Consider the following 13,080-nt stretch of genomic DNA (forward strand, 5'->3'; position numbering starts at 1 on the left):
TCTTGCCTCCAGAGGAAATACCCCAAAAAGTTGGATAGAAGCCCCCCACAAATAATAACGGTGAGGTAAGAGGAAAAGACAAACATAAGAATGAGCTAGGAATTTAGCAAAGAGAGGCCCACTAGCTAATAGCAGAATATAGAAAGATAACTTATATGGTCAGCAAAAAATCCTATCAAAAATATCCACACTGGAAATTCAAGAACCTCCGAACCATCTAACGGCCCGGGGGGAGAACACCAGCCCCCTAGAGCTTCCAGCAAGGTCAGGAATCACATTTAGTACAAGCTGGACAAAAATGATAGCAAACAAATAACCCAAAAAACAAAGAAGCAAGACTTAGCTTAATTTAACACGAACCAGGACCAGCAAACAGGAGCAAACAGAATGTGTCTGATAACACTGATGCCAGGCACTGGACTAAGGTTCCAGGAGGTTTATATAGCAACACCCCTGAAGTAACGACCCAGCTGGGTGCAAACAGAGGGAAGGAAATCCCAGAGTCATATCACTAGTAACCACTAGAGGGAGCCAAAAAAGTCTAATTCACAACAGTACCCCCCCTTAAGGAGGGGTCACCGAACCCTCACCAAGACCACCAGGGCGATCAGGATGAGCAGCGTGAAAGGCACGAACCAAATCGGCAGCATGCACATCAGAGGCAACCACCCAGGAATTATCCTCCTGACCATAACCCTTCCACTTGACCAAATACTGAAGCCTCCGCCTGGAGAGACGAGAATCCAAGATCTTCTCCACCACGTACTCCAACTCGCCCTCAACCAACACCAGAGCAGGAGGCTCAGCAGAAGGAACCACAGGCACAACGTAGCGTCGTAACAAAGACCTATGGAACACGTTGTGAATGGCAAACGAAACCGGAAGATCCAGGTGAAAGGACACAGGATTAAGGATTTCCAATATCTTGTAAGGACCGATGAAGCGAGGCTTAAATTTAGGAGAGGAGACCTTCATAGGAACAAATCGAGAAGACAGCCACACCAAATCCCCAACACGAAGTCGGGGACCCACACCGCGGCGGCGGTTGGCAAAACGCTGAGCCTTCTCCTGTGACAACTTCAAGTTGTCCACCACATGATTCCAGATCTGCTGCAACCTATCCACCACAGAATCTACTCCAGGACAGTCAGAAGGCTCCACATGTCCCGAGGAAAAACGAGGATGGAAACCAGAGTTGCAGAAAAATGGCGAAACCAAAGTAGCGGAACTAGCCCGATTATTTAGGGCAAACTCAGCCAACGGCAAGAAGGTCACCCAATCATCCTGATCTGCCGAAACAAAACACCTCAAGTAAGCTTCCAGAGTCTGATTAGTTCGCTCAGTTTGTCCATTAGTCTGAGGATGAAAGGCAGAGAGAACGATAAATCAATGCCCATCCTAGCACAAAAGGATCGCCAGAACCTGGAAACAAACTGGGATCCTCTGTCAGACACAATATTCTCAGGAATGCCGTGTAAACGAACCACATTCTGAAGGAACACAGGAACCAGATCGGAAGAGGAAGGCAGCTTAGGCAAAGGCACCAAATGGACCATTTTTGAAAAGCGATCACAAACCACCCAGATGACAGACATACCCCGAGACACCGGGAGATCAGAAATGAAATCCATGGAAATATGTGTCCAAGGCCTCTTCGGGACAGGCAAGGGCAAGAGCAACCCGCTGGCACGGGAACAGCAAGGCTTAGCTCGAGCACAAGTCCCACAGGACTGCACAAATGACCGTACATCCCGTGACAAGGAAGGCCACCAAAATGACCTAGCCACCAGATCTCTGGTGCCAAAAATTCCCGGATGACCTGCCAAAACCAAGGAATGAACCTCGGAAATGACTCTGCTGGTCCACTTATCAGGAACAAACAGTCTGTCGGGTGGACAAGAGTCAGGTCTACCAGCTTGAAATCTCTGCAACACACGTCGCAAATCAGGAGAAATGGCTGACAAAATAACTCCTTCTTTAAGAATACCAACAGGTTCTGTGACTCCAGGAGAGTCAGGCACAAAGCTCCTTGAAAGAGCATCAGCTTTCACATTCTTTGAACCTGGTAAATACGAGACCACAAAGTCAAAACGGGAGAAAAACAATGACCAGTGGGCCTGTCTAGGATTCAAGCGTTTAGCAGACTCGAGATACATCAAATTTTTGTGATCAGTCAAGACCACCACACGATGCTTAGCACCCTCGAGCCAATGACGCCACTCCTCAAATGCCCACTTCATGGCCAGTAATTCCCGATTGCCCACATCATAATTCCGCTCAGCAGGCGAAAACTTCCTAGAGAAGAAAGCACATGGTCTCATTACCGAGCAACCAGGGCCTCTCTGTGACAAAACGGCCCCTGCCCCAATCTCAGAAGCATCCACCTCGACCTGAAAGGGAAGTGAGACATCAGGCTGGCACAAAACAGGCGCCGAAGTAAACCGGCGCTTCAACTCCTGGAACGCCTCCACGGCTGCAGGAGCCCAGTTAGCAACATCAGAACCTTTCTTGGTCATATCCGTCAAAGGTTTAACAACGCTAGAAAAATTAGCGATAAAACGACGGTAGAAGTTAGCAAAACCCAAGAACTTCTGAAGACTCTTAACTGACGTGGGTTGAGTCCACTCATGAATAGCTCGGACCTTGACTGGGTCCATCTCCACAGCAGAAGGGGAAAAAATAAACCCCAAAAAGGGAACTTTCTGTACTCCAAAGAGACACTTTGAGCCTTTAACAAACAAGGCATTCTCATGCAAAACCTGAAACACCATCCTGACCTGCTCCACATGTGAGTCCCAATCTTCAGAGAAAACCAGAATATCGTCCAGATAAACAATCATAAATTTATCCAGATACTTCCGGAAAATATCATGCATAAAGCACTGAAATACTGAGTGAGCATTAGAAAGCCCAAAAGGCATCACCAAGTACTCAAAATGACCTTCGGGCGTATTAAATGCAGTCTTCCATTCATCACCTTGCTTAATGCGCACAAGGTTGTATGCACCACGAAGATCTATCTTGGTGAACCACTTGGCACCCTTAATCCGGGCAAACAAGTCCGACAAGAGAGGCAAAGGGTACTGAAATTTTACAGTGATTTTATTCAGTAGCCGATAGTCAATACAAGGTCTCAAAGATCCGTCCTTCTTAGCCACAAAAAAGAATCCCGCACCAAGAGGGGAAGAGGATGGACGGATATGCCCCTTCTCCAGAGACTCCTTGATATATGAACGCATTGCGGCATGCTCAGGTACTGACAGATTAAATAATCTTCCCTTAGGAAATTTACTACCTGGAATCAAATCTATGGCGCAGTCACAGTCCCTATGAGGAGGCAGAGCACTGGATCTGGACTCACTGAATACATCCTGATAATCAGACAAATACTCAGGAACTTCCGAAGGAGTAGAGGAAGCAATAGACACCGGCGGGGAATCAGCATGAATTCCCTGACAGCCCCAACTTGACACAGACATTGCCTTCCAATCCAGGACTGGATTGTGGGTCTGTAACCATGGCAGACCCAAAACGACCAAATCATGCATTTTATGCAGAACAAGAAAACGAATCACCTCCCGATGTTCAGGAGTCATGCACATGGTCACCTGCGTCCAAAACTGCGGTTTATTTTCTGCCAATGGCGTAGCATCAATACCTCTAAGAGGAATAGGATTTACTAATGGTTCAAGAACAAAACCACAGCGCTTGGCAAATGACAGATCCATAAGACTCAGGGCGGCACCTGAATCCACAAACGCCATAACAGGGTAAGAAGACAAAGAGCAAATTAAAGTCACAGACAAAATAAATTTAGGTTGCAAATTACCAATGGCGACAGGACTAACAACCCTTGTTAGGCGTTTAGAGCATGCTGATATAACATGTGTAGAATCACCACAGTAAAAACACAACCCATTCTGACGTCTATGATTTTTCCGTTCATTTCTAGTCTGAATTCTATCACATTGCATTAAATCAGGTGTTTGTTCAGACAACACCACCAGAGGATTAGCGGTTTTGCGCTCCCGCAAACGCCGGTCAGTTTGAATAGCAAGCGCCATAGAATCATTCAGACTTGTAGGAATGGGGAAACCCACCATCACATTCTTAATGGCTTCAGAAAGGCCATTTCTGAAATTTGCGGCCAGAGCACACTCATTCCACTGAGTAAGCACGGACCATTTCCGAAATTTTTGGCAATACACTTCAGCTTCATCCTGACCCTGAGAAATAGCCAGCAAGGCTTTTTCTGCCTGAATTTCAAGATTGGGTTCCTCGCAAAGCAATCCGAGCGCCAGAAAAAGCGCATCAATATTCGCCAATGCCGGATCTCCTGGCGCTAGCGAGAAAGCCCAATCCTGAGGGTCGCCCCGTAAAAAAGAAATAACAATTTTAACTTGCTGAGCAGAATCTCCAGATGAACGGGGTCTCAGAGAAAGAAACAATTTACAATTATTCTTGAAATTCCTAAACCTAAATCGATCTCCAGAAAACAATTCCGGAATAGGTATTTTAGGTTCAGACATAGGACTACTGGTAACAAAATCTTGTATACCCTGCACACGAGCTGCCAGCTGGTCAACACTTGTAATTAAGGTCTGCACATTCATGTCTGCAGCAAGCACACGCCACTCAAAGGTAAAGGGGAGGAAGAGAAGGAGGGAAAAAAAAAAAACCTCAGAATTTCCTTTCTTATTATCCCACTTCTGCAATGCTTTAAACATTCAATATTGGCCTGGCATACTGTTATGACCCCAATGGCAGAGGGTCTCAGGAATAATGCTAAGTCAGTAAATACAGAAAACCAGCTCATAGGGCAGTGGTAACTGGGCTGACCATATAACTAATCCTAGCACCACAAATACCAGCAGCCGGGGAACGTTTTCCTACGTTGATCCTAGACGTCTCGCGCCAGCCGGAGAGCTAACTACCCCTAGAAGGGAAAAGAAAGACCTTTCTTGCCTCCAGAGGAAATACCCCAAAAAGTTGGATAGAAGCCCCCCACAAATAATAACGGTGAGGTAAGAGGAAAAGACAAACATAAGAATGAGCTAGGAATTTAGCAAAGAGAGGCCCACTAGCTAATAGCAGAATATAGAAAGATAACTTATATGGTCAGCAAAAAATCCTATCAAAAATATCCACACTGGAAATTCAAGAACCCCCGAACCGTCTAACGGCCCGGGGGGAGAACACCAGCCCCCTAGAGCTTCCAGCAAGGTCAGGAATCACATTTAGTACAAGCTGGACAAAAATGATAGCAAACAAATAACCCAAAAAACAAGGAAGCAAGACTTAGCTAAATTTTGCACGAACCAGGACCAGCAAACAGGAGCAAACAGAATGTGTCTGATAACACCGATGCCAGGCACTGGACTAAGGTTCCAGGAGGTTTATATAGCAACACCCCTGAAGTAACGACCCAGCTGGGTGCAAACAGAGGGAAGGAAATCCCAGAGTCATATCACTAGTAACCACTAGAGGGAGCCAAAAAAGTCTAATTCACAACACTCATAATCCAGTCCTGGATTGGAAAGCAATGTCTGTGTCAAGTTGGGGTTGTCAGGTAATTCATGGCGACGCTCCTGTGGTGTCAATTGCTTCATCCACTCCTTCTGAGGTCCCTGCGTTTTTGTCAGATTACCAGGATGTATTTGATGAGCCCAAACTCAGTTCTCTACCTCCTCATAGGGATTGTGATTGTGCTATAAATTTGATTCCTGGTAGTAAGTTTCCTAAGGGACGACTTTTCAATTTGTCAGTGCCGGAGCATGCTGCTATGCGGAGTTATATAAAGGAGTCTTTGGAGAAGGGACTTATTCGCCCCTCCTCCTCCCCTCTTGGTGCGGGGTTCTTTTTTGTGGCTAAGAAGGATGGTTCCTTGAGACCTTGTATTGATTATCGCCTTCTAAACAAAATCACGGTCAAATTTCAGTATCCTTTGGCATTGTTATCTGATCTGTTTGCTCGCATTAGGGGGTCTAGTTGGTTCACCAAGATAGATCTTCGTGGTGCGTATAACCTTGTGCGTATTAAGCAGGGTGATGAATGGAAAACTGCATTTAATACGCCCGAAGGCCATTTTGAGTACTTGGTGATGCCTTTTGGACTTTCTAACGCTCCTTCTGTCTTTCAGTCCTTTATGCACGACATCTTCCGCGAATATCTGGATAAATTTATGATTGTGTATCTGGATGATATTCTGGTTTTTTCGGATGAATGGGAGTCCCATGTTAAGCAGGTCAGGATGGTGTTTCAGGTCCTGCGTGCCAATGCTTTATTTGTGAAGGGCTCAAAATGTCTTTTTGGAGTCCAGAAGGTCTCTTTTTTGGGTTTCATTTTTTCTCCTTCTGCTATTGAGATGGACCCAGTCAAGGTTCAGGCTATTCATGACTGGACTCAGCCTACATCTGTTAAGAGTCTTCAGAAGTTCTTGGGTTTTGCTAATTTTTACCGTCGCTTCATCGCTAATTTTTCTGGTGTTGTTAAGCCATTGACGGATTTGACCAAGAAGGGTTCTGATGTTACTAATTGGTCTCCTGCGGCTGTGGAGGCCTTTCGGGAGCTGAAGCGCCGGTTTTCTTCAGCTCCGGTCTTATGTCAGCCAGACATCTCCCTTCCTTTCCAGGTCGAGGTTGATGCTTCTGAGATTGGAGCGGGGGCTGTTTTGTCGCAGAGAAGCTCTGATGGCTCTGTGATAAAGCCATGTGCTTTCTTTTCAAGAAAGTTTTCGCCTGCCGAGCGGAATTATGATGTTGGTAATCGGGAGTTGTTGGCTATGAAGTGGGCATTTGAGGAGTGGCGACATTGGCTCGAGGGAGCTAAGCATCGTGTGGTGGTCTTGACTGATCACAAGAATTTGATTTATCTCGAGTCGGCCAAGCGGCTGAATCCTAGACAGGCTCGTTGGTCATTGTTTTTCTCTCGTTTTGATTTCGTGGTCTCATACCTGCCTGGTTTGAAGAATGTGAAGGCTGATGCTCTTTCTAGGAGTTTTGTGCCTGACTCTCCTGGTGATTCAGAGCCAGCTGGTATCCTCAGAGAAGGGGTGATTTTGTCTGCCATCTCCCCTGATTTGCGACGAGTGCTGCAGGAGTTTCAGGCGGATAGACCTGACCGTTGTCCACCGGAGAGATTGTTTGTCCCGGATAGATGGACCAGCAGAGTTATTTCGGTGTTGGCAGGCCATCCTGGGATTTTTGGTACCAGAGATTTGGTAACTAGGTCCTTCTGGTGGCCTTCCTTGTCGCGGGATGTGCGTTCCTTTGTGCAGTCTTGTGGAATTTGTGCTCGGGCTAAGCCTTGCTGTTTTCGTGCCAGTGGCTTGTTGTTGCCTTTGCCTGTCCCGAAGAGGCCTTGGACGCACATTTCCATGGATTTTATTTCAGATCTCCCTGTCTCTCAGAGAATGTCGGTCATTTGGGTTGTGTGTGATCGTTTTTCTAAAATGGTCCATTTGGTGCCCTTGCCTAAGTTGCCTTCCTCCTCCGAGTTGGTTCCTCTGTTTTTTCAAAATGTGGTTCGTTTGCACGGGATCCCTGAAAATATTGTTTCCGACAGAGGATCCCAGTTTGTGTCTAGATTTTGGCGGACCTTTTGTGCTAAGATGGGCATTAATTTGTCTTTTTCGTCGGCCTTCCATCCTCAGACGAATGGCCAAACCGAGCGCACTAATCAGACTTTGGAAACCTATTTAAGATGTTTTGTTTCTGCTGATCAGGACGACTGGGTGACATTTTTGCCATTGGCCGAGTTTGCCCTTAATAATCGAGCTAGTTCTGCTACTTTGGTTTCGCCTTTTTTTGTAATTCAGGGTTTCATCCTCGTTTTTCCTCGGGTCAGGTGGAGTCTTCTGACTGTCCTGGAGTGGATGTTGTGGTGGATAGGTTGCATCAGATTTGGAATCATGTGGTGGACAATTTGAAGCTGTCACAAGAGAAGGCTCAGCGCTTTGCCAACCGCCGTCGCTGTGTGGGTCCCCGACTTCGCGTTGGGGATTTGGTGTGGTTGTCTTCTCGCTTTGTTCCTATGAAGGTCTCCTCTCCTAAGTTTAAGCCTCGGTTTATCGGTCCTTATAAGATTTTGGAAGTCCTTAACCCTGTGTCATTTCGTTTGGACCTCCCGGCATCGTTTGCTATTCATAATGTGTTCCATCGGTCGTTGTTGCGGAGGTATGTGGTGCCTGTGGTTCCTTCGGTTGAGCCTCCTGCCCCTGTGCTTGTTGAGGGAGAATTGGAATACGTGGTGGAGAAGATCTTGGATTCTCATATTTCTAGACGGAGGCTTCAGTATTTGGTTAAGTGGAAAGGCTATGGTCAGGAGGATAATTCCTGGGTTGTCGCCTCTGATGTTCATGCGGCCGATTTGGTTCGTGCCTTCCATGTGGCTCACCCTGATCGCCCTGGGGGTTTTGATGAGGGTTCGGTGACCCCTCCTCAAGGGGGGGGTACTGTTGTGAACTCCGTTTTCAGGCTCCCTCTTGTGGTCACAGATGGTATTGTGTGACTTTGGTTTTTTGGCTCCCCCTGGTGGTTTGGTTTATTATCCTGCGGGTCTGCTGGATCAGCTGCCTCGTTATTCACCAGGGAGGCTCCTATTTAGCTCTGCTTCACTTCCACTTGTTGCCGGCTGTCAATGTATTCAGTGCTATTCTGATTACTCCTGATTATCTCGTTTTCTGCCTCTTCAGGATAAGCTAAGTTCTGTTTGAATATTTTTTGCTCATCTGCCTGCAATATGATTTCTGTGTATGATGAGTCTAGTCCAGCTTGCTAACATGTGATTTCTTTTTGCTGGTAAGCTCTGGGGTACGGAGTTGCTTCCCCCGCACCGTTAGTTGGTGCGGGGGCTCAAGCAATCTCTGCGTGGATATTTTGAATAGGGTTTTTTATTGACCGCACAGTTTCCTTCCTATTTTCTGCTATCTAGTATTAGCGGGCCTCATTTGCTAAATCTGATTTCATCTCTGCGTTTGTGCTTTCCCCTTAACTCACCGTTAATATTTGTGGGGGGCTATTCTATATCTTTGGGGTCTTCCACTGAGGCAAGTGAGGACTTACTTTCCCTCCAGGAATAGTCAGTTTCTCAGGCCGTGACGAGACCTCTAGGATTTTTAGGTAACGTTCCACGGCTGCCTATAGTTGTTTGCGGATAGGATCAGGTTGTGGTCAATCTAGTTACCACTTCCCCAGAGCTAGTAGTCTGTTCAGTTACTTAGCTAGACCGACCTGCGATCCTTGCCACTAGGATCATAACAGTTACCCCACCAACAACCACCTCAGCAGGTAACTTACACTGAGACGAGAAAATGGAGGATATAAACACTCTCTGGTCGCTTCCTTCCACACAACCAGGGGGAAGCGGCTTTTTAGATGGAACAGGATTTTTGTTGCGAGCTGGGCAGACATTGATAAAATGACCAGTCTGCCCACAGTAAAAACATGCCCCCACACCACGGCGAACCCCAGACAACCCCGTTTGGGAACCAACTCCTCCCACCTGCATGGGTTCGTCCGCCTGGTCAGGTGTGTCCTCCTTCCTAGCAAGGACTACAGGGGGCACATTTGGTGTATGCCTCTCCCTCAAGCGTCTATCCACCCGGATGGCAAGGGACATGACGGCCTCTAACAACTTGGGGGCGGTGTACTGTACCAGAATATCTTGCAACCTAGGGGACAGACCCTGCAAAAAAATGGCTCCTAAGGGCCGGGTTATTCCACTGTGTGTCAGTGGCCCACCTCCTGAACTCTGAACAGTAGTCCTCTGCCGGCCCCCCTGCTTGATCTTACGGAGTCGGGATTCCGCCAAGGAGACGCCGTCCGGGTCAATATATGCCAGCGCCAGAGCTGTAAAAAACTCGTCCACCAACCGTAGGGATGGTGAACTGGTCGGCAGGGAGAAGGCCCAGGATTGGGGATCACCCTTAAGAAGGGAAACGATGATTCCCACCCGTTGTTCCTCACTCCCTGATGAACGAGGGTGGAGCCTGAAGTACAACTTGCAGGCCTCCTTAAAAACCAAAAATGTATCTCTCCCTCCAGAGAACCTGTCTGTGAGAGATATCTTGGGTTCTGGTTGAGCCTGTACCTGAGCCGAGGCCCAAAACCCCAACAATTGCTGCAGCTGCTGCACCACGCAGCACCTTACACTCATCGGTGAGAGTCTGTAGCAATTAGACAAAGGCCTGCATTTGGGCCATGGCTCACCAGAAAAAAAAATAGAATGGTTGGTTATAATGTCACGGGGCAGAAACAGGAAAACAGAAGATGAGGAATCTGGGCCCCTAAACTGCCCCTCAGGCTAAGGGAAGCCCTGTCTTTCCTTAACTTGGGGGTACCTTTGAAGGTAGGGAGGCCCAAGTCACCGACCTGTCCCTGTCTCCTAATAAACCCTGAACTAAACCCCCACCCCAGGAGGTGAACAGTGTAAACAGCATAACAAAGCAATAAACAGGAATAAACAATATGAGAGTGAGGGGAACACAATACAAAAAGGTGAATGCACAAACTACAAAGTAACAAAACTCAGAACTTAGCTTGTGCACGCCGCTGCAGACTCCACAACACAGAAAGTACAGCAACTGAGCTCCAAACACCAGACTTGGCTCACACCAGGGAGCTGCTACTGCGAGGTTGATCTCCAGAAGGACCTGTATAACCAACAGTCAGCTGATGCACCAGGTGACCTTATAAAGGATGGTGGGAGTGGTCACAAATATCAGCTGACCCAGCAGTAATGCAATGCAATAACACCAGTGGCCACCAGGGGGAGAACTGCATTAACCCCCGATGACCAGAAAGAAAAAAGGTTTAAATCAGAGGGAAACCAGATCTGCCACAGATCCAAACATGGATCGTGACAGCAAAATTTGGAAAGGAAGGAGTGCTATTTGACCTTGGAGAACAAATGATCATAGAATAGTTTGCAAACTCCATATACAGAACTCGTTAGTGCCAGAAGAGCAGTATCCCCCCTCAAGTGACCCCATTTTGGAAATTACATCACTCTGGGAATTAATCTACAAGTGAAGTGCCAATTTTGACCCCACGCCACGGGTTTTCCTGAAACATGCAGCAGTGGATGTTGCTGAGTGAAAATTGCAAATCTGCCATTGTAGAGCCCAGTATATTGTAGTGCCCATACATTCTAGTGCCCGAACATTAAGCAGGCTCTTATCAGTACGGAAATACCAAACATGTGTTTGCTACAGTAAATTTGATTTATGCACACTGAGGCTCAGTATGGAGTAGGGACATTTGGATTAAGGAGCACAAAATTCTCTGGATTTCTTTTTGGGGGAGCGAGGAGCTATAGCAGTTTTCTGGAGACTTTGTGCTACCAGTAAAGTAGAAACCCAATATATTTCCATTGACAGATGATGGACGTGAGTGGGGACTTATTTTTTTGTGAATTAATTTGAATCTTTTATTGGGAACATTTTATATAACTTTTCGGATCACGTTTATCTTGCACTCTACACTGCTCACTTACATTGGTGTTTCAATCTAAATCTCTGAATGACATGATTCAGATGAAACCCCTAAGAGATCCATTTACCATAATGAGGCAGCAGAGTTACTCTGTACTCCATCTTGCCTTTGCTCAGCATTATTCTTCATTTCAGATATGCATCTCCATAATCCTCATTATAGGTAATCTTTAGTTGGGGGTTTTGTACATTCCTGCCCCATAGATTGCAGGCTTTTATTGCCCTGGAGAGGTGACATATCAGGACAAGGACCCAATTTACGAAGGACACCTTGATGTGGCAATTGGGCTCACATATATTGGCCAATTTATGCGCAAAGTACCGTCCTTTTTTCACAGCAATTTTTTCAGATAAATATTTCATACATTATATAGAACTTTTTTCAATTTTTATCTATGGCAGCAATGCAGTTTCAATGTTCTAGAACAATCCTTTTTTGAATATCATGGTGCAACCTTACTATTTTCTGCTTATGTGCAGTAAATTACTGTCATAATTTGCACCAGTTTTGTGACATAAACTATTATGAATTTGTCGGTCACGTTTGTCTGCATCACGTGGTGCTCAGCTTTGCCCATGAATTGTGTAAAAAGTGTGCAATTTTTTAAAGACTTTAATACATCTAGAGAAAAGTGTTTGATTTATCGGCCGCATAGATTTTACCAGGACCTGATGAACTCATACAGCCAGTATTTTCCTTATAAGATCTCTCTCCTTGATGCATACATCGGTTTGTTGCTTGGGCTCTTGAGTCACGACAGTTCTTCTTATAGGAAATGGTGATGTGTTCAAACAATAAAGAAGTCTAATAGCTGAAAGGATAATGACTGGGGTTATCCAAGACCCAATCAAATATTAATACACACAGGTTTATTTGTTGTAGAAAATATTCAGTGGTGTGTAATACAGAATAGAAAACTGAAAACTCATTTTTGCACGCCTTCCCTGCTTATCTCTCAGCTTCACATAGACGGGTAAAAAGAACATCTTGTTATAAATTACTTAGCTTTCAGGAGACAGCAGAGCATTCTTATACCATAAAGCTTTACAAATTGATACATTACGCTGGTTTACTTTCAAGTGTTTGATCAGATGCAGTACTGTACTGTATATAATTTATCAAGGAAGACATGTTTGGAACTGATCAAGATCAAGTATAACCTTTACCTAATGAGTTCAACTATATGGGCAGAAGGCTAGCAGAGGGTTTGTGCATATGTTAAGTATTTAGTGCAGAAATTTCTGCACCATTTCTGCCTCTCTTGGCTTGAGAAACACAGTGTTAAATACATATTTTTGCAGACTTTTATGGCACTCATTAGTATGGGTGAAATCAGCAGCAAAAACACTGAAAAAATTGACACGCTGCAAATTTAATTTTGCATTAAATCTGCAAGTCACAAATAAGCCACGTGTGTATGAGACTTTACAATTTTTATTCACTTTGCTAGCATCAGGAAACCTTTTCAACTTTTTTTGACAAATCTGCACAGAAGAAACATATCATAAATGCAATGTGTTCACACAGCCTATAGGGGCTTATTATATGGCCGTGCTTTGCCATCATACAAGGTCTTTCAAGTACCCTA

Source organism: Ranitomeya variabilis, chromosome 6, assembly GCF_051348905.1.
Source record: "Ranitomeya variabilis isolate aRanVar5 chromosome 6, aRanVar5.hap1, whole genome shotgun sequence".
NCBI lineage: Eukaryota > Metazoa > Chordata > Amphibia > Anura > Dendrobatidae > Ranitomeya > Ranitomeya variabilis.